Raw genomic sequence first — 14,544 nt, forward strand, 5'->3', positions numbered from 1 at the left:
AAAGGTCAAGGGGTGTGAACACTTTCTGAAGGCACTAAGAAACAAAGTGGAAAGCAGCATCGTTCTTGTTTGGAACAATGTGTTGACTTGCATGACCTAACAGAACAGCACGCAAACGTATAATAAATCTAACAGCGGGGACGAGGAACTGCGCTGCTCGAGTGACGGAGCGAGGCTTTTTGTGCGTGAGAAAGCCTTGAGAGGAGAGCGGGAGAGACGACAAAAACAGAGGCAACTATGGCGTTTTAAAATATTGCAAGATGGATATCGATGTGGATATTGCACGTAACTGTTAAGATTTCTATGTGAATTAGATTAATTGTGTATTCCTAATGCACGCGCGCACGCGCACACACACACACACACACACACACACACACACACACACACACACACACACACACACACACACACACACACACACACACACACACACACACACACACACACACACACACACCTGAGGTAGGGGGGCGCAGGGGGTACGTCCCCATCTACCCCCTCAGAGCAAAACATATTCATCATTTAAGCGATGTCAGAATGGTGTTAATAAGGTGATGTTCCTTCACACACACAATTTTAATTGTGTTTTTGTAGGGCAAAGGGAGCACTGTGGATCAAAGGGCTCCCTAATGTAGGCCTTATACAAAATCAGCAACACCCTCACACCACGTCCCATGATAATTCCCCTCCGTATCCAGCTGCTCTCTTTGTGTGTGTGTGAGAGAGATGGAAGGACCTATCAATTAATTCAGTACACTGTTACTATACGCATATAATCTAAAATAAGTGAACACACTGGATCTACTACGATGAAATATGTACTCTATTTGTCTCTCTCGCATCGATTCCATTTAACCTAATTGGACTTAAACCAATCATTTTGAACAGCATAAATATATCGCTCTCTTAAACATTGTGAATAAATACTATGTCGACACCCATCTATAATTCATTCTGCCTGTATAATATGTCTACACCTAGATCGTATCTTAGTATTGTGTAGTGTGCTAAAGCATTTACAGATGTAGGATCTTATTTGATCACCATGTTGTTGTGGGAATTTTCCTGCACAGCAAAAAAAATGCTAGTATAGTATATTCAAGGGTTAAAAAGGGTTAAACAGGCTTCTAAAGTTTGTCATTTCCACTTTAAAATTGCAGACTTGATTTGCCCTAACTAAAAATGTATCATCAATCCCTTCAAAAATGTCAAATAATTATAATCCAATAATTCACATTTCCTGTTGCTGCATGATTATTTTCCTGCTGGTCAAATTAAGACCCTACATCTGTATCATGTATTAGTTTGAGTTCTCGATGGTGGTAACTGTGCATATAGCGTTATAAGGCTCCGTTATACATGGAGGCTACATACTAGTTTCTGAAATCTAGGTCTATGTGGTCATCCGCACTGGTGGCAGTGGAGTCAGCGCTTTAGTCTCGCTCTCTCGTTCCTAAATTAAACATGGGAAACACTTAAAGATTCCATGTGATTTATGGACCCATTTCATTTTCATTTCCAGACTTCATAAAATAGTCGGACATCCTGCATTTTTTATTGTTATGACAGGTTTTGTCAAGTGCGGGAAGGGAGATCTGAGAAGGTTGAGGGCTGTGTGTGTGTATGTGTGTGTGTGTGAGAGAGAGAGAGATTGATCTCTCCCCTGGACTTGGTGATCCCCTTAACCCCAATAAGCACAAATAAGATTTAGATGTGGATATCCATCCCCATGAGGTCACCAATTGTAGTAGTAGTAGTAGTAGTAGTAGTAGTATACCATAGCAGTATTCTACATATACAGTATAATCTCTAGGAGTAGTGTACAACCTAACTTAAAAAACCAATCTGCAATTGGACAGATAATGACAGCAGCCCATGGTAAATTGATTAAATCCAGAGCAATGTCACGAGATAAAGGTAATTTATGGTTCAGAGTAAGGTTTGTTTTCAAAGCGTTGCGTTGACTTGAAAAGCAAGAGTATTTTAAAAAAATGTTTAAAAGGGCTAATGACACAGGGTGAAGGTGAGAATGGACAGACACAGGGTAAAGGTGAGAATGGACAGACACAGGGTGAAGGTGAGAATGGACTGACACAGGGTGAAGGTGAGAATGGACAGGCACAGGGTGAAGGTGAGAATGGACAGGCACAGGGTGAAGGTGAGAATGAACTGACACAGAGTGAAGGTGAGAATGGACAGACACAGGGTGAAGGTAAGAATGGACTGACACAGGGTGAAGGTGAGAATGGACTGACACAGGGTGAAGGTGAGAATGGACTGACACAGAGTGAAGGTGAGAATGGACAGACACAGGGTGAAGGTGAGAATGGACAGACACAGGGTGAAGGTGAGAATGGACAGACACAGGGTGAAGGTGAGAATGGACAGACACAGGGTGAAGGTGAGAATGGACAGACACAGGGTGAAGGTGAGAATGGACAGACACAGGGTGAAGGTGAGAATGGACAGACACAGGGTGAAGGTGAGAATGGACAGACACAGGGTGAAGGTGAGAATGGACAGACACAGGGTGAAGGTGAGAATGGACAGACACAGAGTGAAGGTGAGAATGGACAGACACAGAGTGAAGGTGAGAATGGACAGACACAGGGTGAAGGTGAGAATGGACAGACACAGGGTGAAGGTGAGAATGAACTGACACAGGGTGAAGATGAGAATGGACAGACACAGGGTGAAGATGAGAATGGACAGACACAGGGTGAAGGTGAGAATGGACAGACACAGGGTGAAGATGAGAATGGACAGACACAGGGTGAAGGTGAGAATGGACAGACACAGGGTGAAGGTGAGAATGGACAGACACAGGGTGAAGGTGAGAATGGACAGACACAGGGTGAAGGTGAGAATGGACAGACACAGGGTGAAGGTGAGAATGGACAGACACAGAGTGAAGGTGAGAATGGACAGACACAGGGTGAAGGTGAGAATGGACAGACAAATTCTTTGAAAATGGGTAAATGCAACATGTAATATACATAATTAAACAGGTTTGGTACACCTGCCTCTAACCACTAGGCTACCTGCCTCTAACCACTAGGCTACCTGCCTCTAACCACTAGGCTACCTGCCTCTAACCACTAGGCTACCTGCCTCTAAGCACTAGGCTACCTGCCTCTATCCACTAGGCTACCTGCCTCTAACCACTAGGCTACCTGTCTCTAACCACTAGGGTACCTGCCTCTAACCACTAGGGTACCTGCCTCTAACCACTAGGGTACCTGCCTCTAACCACTAGGGTACCTGCCTCTAACCACTAGGGTACCTGCCTCTAACCACTAGGGTACCCGCCTCTAACCACTAGGGTACCTGCAATCTAATAATCTAACAGTCTAACAGTCTACAATCCTGCATTCACTGATTCCATGTAGGGCTATATGGATAAGCCGACGCACACCTTGCCGCAATATCCTTTGCAAAAAGGTAGAAAATCACAAAATATACCTTTTTGGGACCAATACCTATGCTATAATGTCAAAAATATATCGGCGGAGTTAGAAAGTTGGCTGTCAGAAGTTTTGTAATGTAAGTTTACTTTGAATCCGTTTATCGGCATATTTCAAGACATGGCATGAGGGTGCAATGAGATACCCAATGGGTTGGAACATTATTTTCTCGATCAGTTTGAAAATGTTTACTTAAACTGGAAATCATATGGTCCTAGATCGTTAAGTGGATTAATCAAATGAATTATTATTGAAAATAAAAAAAAATAAAAAATGTGGGCTACAGATATAAATAGCGCCATTTGAAGCGATAATGGGATAAAGTATTACAAACCCTTGAAATATCCATAGGATGAAACATTTTTTATAAAAATCATATGAGAACAAACAAGATGGGTATTGATACTGTGGGAACATGTAGGTTTGGGAAAGTTTGAGGTCATTAAATGTTTGTTGAAATGTATGAATGAGCTAGTGTTTGTCTTTTTTCTTTATGTTTAAGGTTGGGCATCAAGTCCCAGCCAACGTCATGTCTAGTTTAGTGGATCCATGTCTGAAATGTTAAGTTGTCTTTTGTCTTTTGTCTAGGTCTATTGTCTAAAAAAAAACAATCTTACAAAATGTAAATAAAAATAGACCTTTCAAAAAAAGCTAGTGCAGAAACCTCTTAAAATTGATACATCCCTTGACCAGTCCCCTGCACCTCCCAAATTCTGACAGGCAGAATTTCACTGTCTTCAGTAAAAGGGGAAGGGGAAGATGCTGTCCCTCAGACAGAGCTGTACAGTAGTTGACTGCCTGGCCATAGTCTCCTGACTGTGCCTGACAGGTTGGTTGCCTTTGTATCCTGCCCTAAGCTTGTCTCTTCTAAAAATGGACAGCTCTACATTAGGTCTCAAAGTTCACCGAAGTGCTCGTCTAAGGTGGCGTGATGGGGGAAAATGGTCTTCCAAAACAGCACAGCCTGAGAGGATTAGAAGTGACTAGTGATCCAGTCAACCCCATGCTTTTCTTGCAGTATCCACAGATTTATTCTCTATTTATTCTATTCTACCTAATATCAAGGTAGCAGCCCCCAAGCAATCTCCATTTCTATTCTCGCACAATGAGTAATGAACCTAACTGAACAACATGGTCCGGCCAAACCTCCACCTGCTATCTGAGGAAGAGAGGACTCTGGAGACAGAAACTCACATTGTTATTTTCCCCGGCTGGCCCGGGCCTCCTCTTTTCAATAAGACTGTATTAATTCCATTTTTTTGGTAATTTTATATAAAACTCTTGCCTCTTGACGGCCGGTGCATCAACAGAAATGGCAAGGGATCCGCGCTCAATATCTCTGTCAGATATATTGTAATTGTGTGGGGCAGGGTGGCAGAGGCTGGTTGGTTGGGATATTGCTCGGGTATTTCCCCCGAGTCTCTGCCGCTTAAGCAGTCTGTCTCCCGCCCTCATCCTCTTTTCTCGTTCTCTGCCTCCTCTCTTTTGTCTCCCTCTCCACCTCTGTGTCTATTTCTCCATCTTTACTGTCCCTCTCCTTTCTCCTCCACTGCTCCCCCTCGTCTATCTGTCCGCCACCAGGAAAACAATAGTCATGCATTTCACTCTCAATGTCCGTGCACTAAGCTCAAGATATGATCTAGAATAGCACAACATATAAGGCGAATCTCTGCAATTCTGGGCTAGCAAAAATGAGGGATACCTTAATGCCAACTATAAAATGGCATTAAGCATGTCCAGAGAGAGGCTGGAGAGAGTGCTGGTACAGCCTGAAATCTTTTTCCTCCTCACTCTCTCCATTCCTCTTCCTCTGTTCAGTTCCACTTGGCTGGAGAGCAGTACTCTAATTCCCTCTTCCGCAGACACCAGAGTTTCTCCTGGACCGGCTGGGCTTCAGACGGCGCAGGCATATTTTTAGGCAATGGGATTAAGAGTAAAAAAGTTCAAAAGTACTGGAGTAGCCGAGAGAGAGAGACAGAGAGAGAACGAGAGAGAGATGGAGGGAGGGAGAAAAAGAAAACGCTGTTTCGCTGTGGAATGTGGAAGCGGGAGGGAAAAAAAACACACAAAAACAAAACAGACATTTCATGTTCTTTTCAGGAGGATGAAAAATGTTCTTGGGAGATGAGGAGGGAGTTGAAATACTTTCTTTCATGGCTCCCCTGCAAATCTGGAGGTGATGAATAAGTGAGGGTGCACACGTCCACTGCTACTCTGAGTAAAAGTATGCAGCTGGTGTGGATGAGCTGAAGGAATCCCCCCTCTCTTCAGGTCCAGAACATTTCAAAAAGGTCATTTGTCGACCTGCAAGTTAATACATCTCTGTCGGGGCCAGAATGTAATGCAGCTCAACTCAGGCATAAAATGTTGTCTATTACATAGATAGATTACACAGAGAGATAAGCTACCCACTATAGACTTTCTGTCTCGAATGGAGACAGTTAAAGTATGTGTTCTCTAAAAAAAAAAAACAGTTCACAATGAACTTAGAAGTAAATATCTGACGTTTCCATGAGTCTATTAACATCGTTGTGATTGCGAAAGAGGCCAATTTACTCTCTCTACTGCAGGTCTTAGACCAGGGTTTTATTCATTACTAGGGCATACTGTAGCAAAACGTTTTCCACCGGAAAGCTAGCATTTCCTATTGGACAGGTTCAGGTAGTCCCTAACTGTTTCAGTCCATTTGGTGCTTAATGACACCGATTTATAACGTTTGAATTACAATACACCGACTGTACCTGGTACCTTAAAAATAACCTTTTAAATGATCAAATAACTTAGTCCCCTACCCTCTCCCCGACTCGCATTCATTAATTACAGAAACACAGATCTATTGCAACAGGGAAACATGATCGCCGGGGACATAGTCCCTTTGCGAGAGCCCGTACAATACATAACAAACAAGACCAACTCTCTGATCTGAGCAGAACAGGGGCACGACTCACACCTAGGCGTTAGTTACCTTTGATACGGATCTAGCTATAGTAGCCGTGACTGAAGTTGGCTCTCTGAGCTTGGTAACAGTCTGGTTAGCTAACCTCAGCGCTATCTTGTGGGCCTCAACACAGAAGTGAGATGTCCATCTAGATGGGACAGACTGGCCTGGCACTACTACCGACCTTGTAAACAGATAGACTGAGTAGGACAGATATAAGAGTGGCAGAGGAAAACTGAGCGAAAACTGAGCGGGGTACAACTTGTTAACAGACAAACATGACTTGGAAAAAGAAACCGCAGGTTTCTGAGAATAGTTACAGTTGACTAATGGAAAATAATAATGCCCAGGACTGAAGCACACCGATGAGAAACATGAGCCCTCCTTACATTTCTCTATTACGATTTAATGTGTGCGCAATGAGAAATAATACCTCCCCCATTAATATCAGTGGGTAAGTTTGTGTCATATATGCCCCGAGTGTGCTCTGTAACCGGCTGTCGAGCCAAAGAAAACGGCTGGCACGACGGCCAACCTGACTCATTCCACCCCATTATGGGTTTCTCCGCGCCAGTTTTATAGTAGAGACACTAAAAAGTGTGTCATGTAATCATTCCTCATTTTCTACGAGCCAAACGCTACGGAGCCAATAGGATGGATGGATTGGGGTAGAGGACGAGAAGGGAGGAATAGGGAAAGAGAGATGAAGAGGGGTTCATTGCCAGGAGCGGAACAAATGACAATAAATTGAACTATTATAAAGAACAGAGGGCTAAAGAGGAATTCTAATTAAAGTGTAGCAACATACTTTAGTTCCCAACCCCCCCTCTGCATAGGGCTCCCGTGTGGTGCAGCGGTCTAAGGCACTGCATCTCAGTGCTTGAGGCATCACTACAGAATACTTTCCGAATGCCCTGTATAAACTGAAAAGCACCAGACCCAAAATCGAACCTTGTGGAACGCCACGTGGCATGTATTTTCTCTGCATTATATTCACCAAGGGTGACACACTGTTGACCGGTTAAATAGGTCCTAAACCAAATACAGCACTTAAATCCAAGATTACAAGGACAGAGAGCTGTTTGGCGTCTGTGTTGGCTCTTAAAAAATAATTTTGCTGTTTGAAAACCAATTTCTCAAGAATGTTGTTTAAGAGTGGAAGGTCGGAGATTGGACGAAAATTGCTAAGAGCTGAAGAAACTAGATTACTTTTCTTCAGAAAGGGGTTTCACCATAGCAGTTTTTAGTGCAGTGGGGAAAGTGCCTGTGAGCAGGGAGTGATCAACAGTAACTTGAACTTCTTCAGATATGCAATTAAAAACTGTTTTGAAGGAGGTGGTGGGGATAGGATCGAGTAGGCAGGTAGAAGGCACAAGTTGTGAAATCACTTTCCTGATCATGTCTGTGTCAACCAGGGAAAATAAATCCATAGGGCCTTTGCGTGGTAGGCTAGGGCACATATCAAACTTCTCATCGGGTCTTGCTTGACTGACACCCGGCTAATTGTCGGTTATTTTTTGTGGAAGTTCACATAGGTTTGCGGGGGTAGGATTCATCAGGCCGTCAATGGTCGAGAAGAGCACTCTCAAATGATTCTGATTAATAGTGATCGAGTTCGAAAAATGAGCCCATCTGGCATTTCTAATTGCCTTGTGACCAGTTGCTCCCTCAGAATATCATAATGGACCTGCAACTTTGACTTTCTCCACTACCGCTCTGCCTTTCTGCAATTGCTCTTTAATTGATTATGTATGATTACGTAAAAAGAGGGACCGTGTGTTCTGTTAGACTTGGGCCCCGACAGTGAATTTCAGTAACTAGGTTCCCATTCCATTGGCGCCAGATTTTCATGTGAATCTTCTCAAAATCGGCATAAAGAAAATAGGTATTTTCCCTCCAGTGGTGCGTTTCCACCAAATGGACTTGTTGTGGAGGTAAATCAGTGCGTGATGACATATTGCATTTTGTGGACACTGTTTTGCTTTTAGTGTTCAAGTACTGAATAAAAATCTAAAAGGTCAATGTGTTCCCATCGCATTTTTCAATTATACAGATAGTTTTGTCACAAAAACAGTTGTTTTGAATAGCAAATGTGCTTTACTCTGGTCTTGGCATCAGCACTCTAGCCAACAACTCACCGATACAGTGCGGGAAGGCTGTACAGGCAGGCTACACTGTACGTTTACATTTGAGTCATTTAGCAGATGCTCTTATTCAGAGTGACTTACAGTATTATAGTGAGTGCATACATTTTCATACTGGGCCCCCCCATGGGAATTGAACCCACAACCCTGCAAGCGTCATGCTCTACCAACTGTGTCTGGATATGTCTGGCAGACATATCAGTGTGGATGACGGATCACCACCTCAAGCTGAACATCGGCAAGACGGAGCTGCTCTTCCTCCCGGGGAAGGACTGCCCGTTCCATGATCTCGCCATCACGGTTGACAACTCCATTGTGTCCTCCTCCCAGAGCGCTAAGAACCTTGGCGTGATCCTGGACAACACCCTGTCGTTCTCAATTAACATCAAGGCGGTGGCCCGTTCCTGTAGGTTCATGCTCTACAACATCCGCAGAGTACGACCCTGCCTCACACAGGAAGCGGCGCAGGTCCTAATCCAGGCACTTGTCATCTCCCGTCTGGATTACTGCAACTCGCTGTTGGCTGGGCTCCCTGCCTGTGCCATTAAACCCTACAACTCATCCAGAACGCCGCAGCCCGTCTGGTGTTCAACCTTCCCAAGTTCTCTCACGTCACCCCGCTCCTCCGCTCTCTCCACTGGCTTCCAGTTGAAGCTCGCATCCGCTACAAGACCATGGTGCTTGCCTACGGAGCTGTGAGGGGAACGGCACCTCAGTACCTCCAGGCTCTGATCAGGCCCTACACCCAAACAAGGGCACTGCGTTCATCCACCTCTGGCCTGCTCGCCTCCCTACCACTGAGGAAGTACAGTTCCCACTCAGCCCAGTCAAAACTGTTCGCTGCTCTGGCTCCCCAATGGTGGAACACACTCCCTCACGACGCCAGGACAGCGGAGTCAATCACCACCTTCCGGAGACACCTGAAACCCCACCTCTTTAAGGAATACCTAGGATAGGATAAAGTAATCCTTCTCACCCCCTTAAAAGATATAGATGCACTATTGTAAAGTGGCTGTTCCACTGGATGTCATAAGGTGAATGCACCAATTTGTAAGTCAAATGACTTAAATGTAAATGTAAATGTAACTGAGGCACACGGGACTGAGTCTTACCTGAGATTATTATGAGCTAGAATATTTGTATTTGTCAAACAGCAGTCAAGCATCGATCATCATGTCACCGGAATAAGACCCTCAATATTTATTGGAAAGGAGGAGAATCAAGCTCATAACATGGACTTTCAAAAACCCTGTGAAGTTCATCATCTGTAGCCTAATAAACTGCATGGTTTCCCAAGTCGTAGTGGGAGGACCGCACACACACCATATAATCGGGTGACTCCAAGTTTGTATTTGATCTGCACATGTGCCAGCACCAGTAGAGCATTCCTCTCTCTATGCTTATGCATGAATGTAGTGAGTTCAGGGAAAAAAACGGAACGTTTGAATCTTAGAAATTATGTAAAAACTATCTGTATATGTCCGAACTCCGAATCAAATAGGCTTCCCAAAATTGACATGGTCACTGTGTTGGAACGTTTATTTTGTTTGGCAATTCTGTGCATTTATCAAAATCCTATCAGGTAGCCTGATTTCAGATGTGTAATGTAGACTAAACCAGATTAGGGAAATTGTTCTTCTTGCAACGCAATAATCATGTTCCTATTGGTCAAAACATTTGACACTGCCAGAACTTTGTCGGAGCCTACGACCGCATGTAGTGGTGCTTAAAAATCAGACCTAGTACCTGTCACACTGAACAAGCCAAGATGTCCGACAATCGTTTACGGCCTAAGAATGTGCCCACGATGTTAACATGTTGTCTGGGGAAGTCAAAATCGTGGCATAAAACAGTTCAAATCTGTGCGGGCTTTAAGAGTGACCCCATTACATGTGATTAAGACATTGGAAAACGTGGATTTCAAAATGGCTGCCATCCCATGGCAACAAATCACATCCACCATGACAGGCACTGCTGGTCGTAAAACAGAAGAAATTGTTGCACATGTTTACAGCTAGATTATATGTCTGGAAATGTCCAACCCATTAATGTCATGTTATGACTATGAATCTACACCATGTTAACATCTGTGTACTGATACCACTACAGCCAGGTGCTAGCTTAGGCTAGGCTAACCCCTCTCAGCTAACTCTGCAGCCCATCTTCAACCATCCCCCCCAATAAGACACTCGAAGACAAACATTTCTTCTTGTAAAATCCACATCTCAGCGTTGGCTGGACACACATCTCTTCTATACGGCGGTGGTGCTTGGCAGAGGCACTGAGGCAGCCCAGGTCTGTATCATCGGCAATATCTCTCTCTCTCTCCCAAGATGAGGAGTTCAGTTTGGAAGATAATCAAAGGATATAATTAAAATCAGGAGTGTCCCTCAAACATGGCGCCTGGCACGAGCAGGGCCAAAGGGGCGAGAGAAAGAGGGCCGACAGAAAGAAGGCCGACAGAGCGAGAGGTCCGAGCGAGTGTGAGAGAGTGAGAAGACTGGCATTCTTAGCTTGCATATCAAAGGGGCCAGAGTGAGATCAATCAACCGGAATGGCTAAAAGACCTTCCAATGAACCTCCTTTAAACTCAGTACAATGCTACAAACAGAGCGTCACAAAGTGGGGCCCTGGGGTTTAATAACTCCCTCTTTGAAGACCGTACATCTTTAATAGAGGGCAAGTTAAGCCTGCGGCGGCTCCGACAACGTGCACGGCGGTGCGCTTGTGCTGATCCGGATGCTTGACGACGCACAGACGACAAACATCTGACACACACAAACTGAAATATGAAGTAGCATTACAGGGGTACAGTCAGGGATGTCGTATCAAATGAGCAAGCAAACTAACGAACACAGGTGTGCGTGCACTCACGTACGTACACACGCACGTACACACGCACACGCACACACACACACACACACACACACACACACACACACACACACACACACACACACACACACACACACACACACACACACACACACACACACACACACACACACACACACACTCAAGATAGACGCAGAGAGGAAAAATGAATCAAGATAAATTTAACTTACAAATAAAAGCCTCATTTATATTTCACCCTCCTGGCAAGCCTTGCCTGTATATGTTTATAAAGTCATTCAAATGAAAGTTAGAAGTTCTCTGAAGCTCCAAGCCTTGTGAATTCATTTAGTCTCAGTTATAAAGACAAAAGGCAATTCTCTGCACTTTTCATTCAGTAAACCACGAGAGGCCAAATCTTATCAAACGGCGACACATGCTAGGGCGGCGATTCTCAACCCACATTTTTAAATATCGTTTTCCATATTGTACTTTGGCGATACTTGTTCGCAATGCGAATATTGGGTTGTGACTGAGACAACCTGGTCCAATTTGGGTCCAGAGGCAACACCAGTTGAGAACCATAGGAGGCTGGTATGTTGGTAGGATGTTGAAACTAAGTTGGGATCAACACATTTCTGACTGATACCCAGTACCTGGATATCTCTCGGAGGTAGCTGTAAAACTAAAAGAGCTTTGGCCACAACAAGATGCAAGTATCTTCCGAAATAAATGAAACACTTGAGTAAATGAGGAATAGAAAAGTATATTGAAAGCAGGTGCTTCCACACAGGGGTGGTTCCTGAGTTAATGAAGCAATTAACATCCCATCATACATAGGGTCATGTATACAAATGCTGGGCTGGACATTATTTTTGCTACAATGGCTTTGCCACGATAGGATGGCAATGCCCCCATCCACAGGTAACGTTATGGTTTGATGAGCTTGAAAACGATGTAAACTATATGCCATCTCGGTCACCAGATGAGGAAATTCTGTGACAGCGGTTTCCACCACCAACAAAACACCGAAATGTTATTTATTGTGGAAGAACGGGAGCTCTTTTGATGCCACCGTGCCTCCATCTTGGCTCTCCACCACCATTGTAAAATATATTTGGGAAGCTATAGAAATGCATTTATTAATGTCTACATTTGTTTTTTCCATGTTTATTCTATTACAGACACCCTAATTCATATTTCTAAATTATAGTATGTGAGATAAACATTTAAAAAAAAAATATATATATACTTTAAGGTTCTAACGCTACTGTCCCCACTACAACAACAAAAAAACACATGTAATTCCGTCCTTAACATTTAATAAAAACACTGCAGAATACCCTTCATTCCTATGGTAGGACTGCTTCTTCTGGGAAATGCCAATATGGCCGACCTGTGGCTTCAAAAAGCCTCTCATTGGAAATGACATACTGTAGCATCAGTAATCCAGGGTTTATATACGCAACATGCAACCATTTCAAAGATTTTACAGTTCATAAGGAAATCAGTCAATTGAAATCAATTCATTAAGCTCTAATCTATGGATTTCACATGACTGGGAATACAGATATGCGTTGGTTAGTCACTGATAGCTTTACAAAAAGTAGGGGTGTGGACCAGAAAGCCAGTCAGTATCTGGTGTGACAATAATTTGCCTCATGCAGCTTGACACATTTCCTTCACATAGAGTTGATCAGGCTGTTGATTGTGGCCTGTGGAATGTTGTCCCGCTCCTCTTCAATGGTGGTGTGAAGCTGCTGGATATTGATAGGAACTGGAACACGCTGCTGTACACGTTGATCCAGAGCATCCAAACATGCTCAATGGGTGACATGTCTGGTGTGTATGCAGGCCATGGAAAACTGGGACATACAGTTGAAGTCGGAAGTTTACATACACCTTAGCCAAATACATTTAAACTAAATTTTTCACAATTCCTGACATTTAATCTTAGTAAAAATTCCCTGTCTTATGTCAGTTTGGATCACCACTTTATTTTAAGAATGTTAAATGTCAGAATAATAGTAGAGATAAATATTTATTTAAGCTTTGATTTCTTTCACATTCTCAGTGGGTCGAAGTTTACATCCACTCAATTAGTATTTGGTAGCATTGCATTTAAATTGTTGAACTTGGGTCAAACGTTGCGGGTAGCCTTCCACAAGCTTCCCACAATAAGTTGGGTGAATTTTGGCCGTTCCTCCTGACAGTGCTGGTGTAAATGAGTCAGGTTAGTAGGCCTCCTTGCTCGCACATGCTTTTTCAGTTCTGCCCACAAATGTGCTATAGGATTGAGGTCAGGGCTTTGTGATGGCCACTCCAATGCCTTGACTTTGTCCTTAAGCCATTTTGCCACACCTTTGGAAGTATGCTTGGGATCATTGTCCATTTGCGACCAAGCTTTAACTTGAGATGAGATGTTGCTTCAATATATCCACAATTTTACTTCCTCATGATGCCATCTACTTTCTGAAGTGCACCAGTCCCTCCTGCAGCAAAGCACCCACACAACATGATGCTGCCAACCCCATGCTTCACGGTTGGGATGGTGTTCTTTGACTTGCAAGCCCCCCCCCCCTTTTCCTCCAAACATAACAATGGTAATTATGGCCAATCAGCTCTATTTTTGTTTCAGCAGACCAGAGGATATTTCACCAAAAAGTACAATCTTTGTCCCCATGTGCAGTTGCAAGCCGTAGTCTGGCTTTTTTAATGGAGGTTTTGGAGCAGTGGCTTCTTCCTTGCTGAGCGGCCTTTAAGGTTATGTCGATACGGACTCGTTTTAATGTGGATATAGATATTTTTGTACCTGTTTTCTCCAGCACCTTCACAAGGTCCTTTGCTGTTGTTCTGGGATTGATTTGCACGTTTCTCACCAAAGTACGTTATTTTCCACCATAATTTGCAAATAAATTCATTAAAAATCCTACAATGTGATTTTCTGGATTTTTTTTCTCATTTTGTCTGTCATAGTTGAAGTGCACCTATGATGAAAATTACAGGCCTCTCATCTTTTTAAGTGGGAGAACTTGCACAATTGGTGGCTGACTAAATACTTTTTTGCCCCACTGTATATGTCCCGCAGGTGTGATGTTCGGATGTACTGATCCTGTGCAGGTGTTGTTACAGGTGGTCTGCCACTGCGAGGATGATCAGCTGT

General features: G+C 43.6%; 1 protein-coding gene and 1 long non-coding RNA gene across 6 annotated transcripts in view; one reads left to right on the forward strand and one right to left on the reverse strand.

Moving 5' to 3' along the window:
- samd12 (sterile alpha motif domain containing 12) overlaps positions 1–14,544 on the reverse strand; it is a 120,327-nt gene that overhangs the window by 43,396 nt on the left and 62,387 nt on the right. The window lies entirely within an intron of this gene.
- On the forward strand, positions 5–3,367 carry LOC127909833 (uncharacterized). The gene is made up of 3 exons (XR_008072465.1): positions 5–2,107; positions 2,243–2,647; positions 2,783–3,367. It is a non-coding gene; the product is annotated as an uncharacterized LOC127909833 (long non-coding RNA).

The sequence above is a fragment of the Oncorhynchus keta genome, chromosome 20, assembly GCF_023373465.1.
Source record: "Oncorhynchus keta strain PuntledgeMale-10-30-2019 chromosome 20, Oket_V2, whole genome shotgun sequence".
NCBI classification, from domain to species: Eukaryota; Metazoa; Chordata; class Actinopteri; order Salmoniformes; family Salmonidae; genus Oncorhynchus; species Oncorhynchus keta.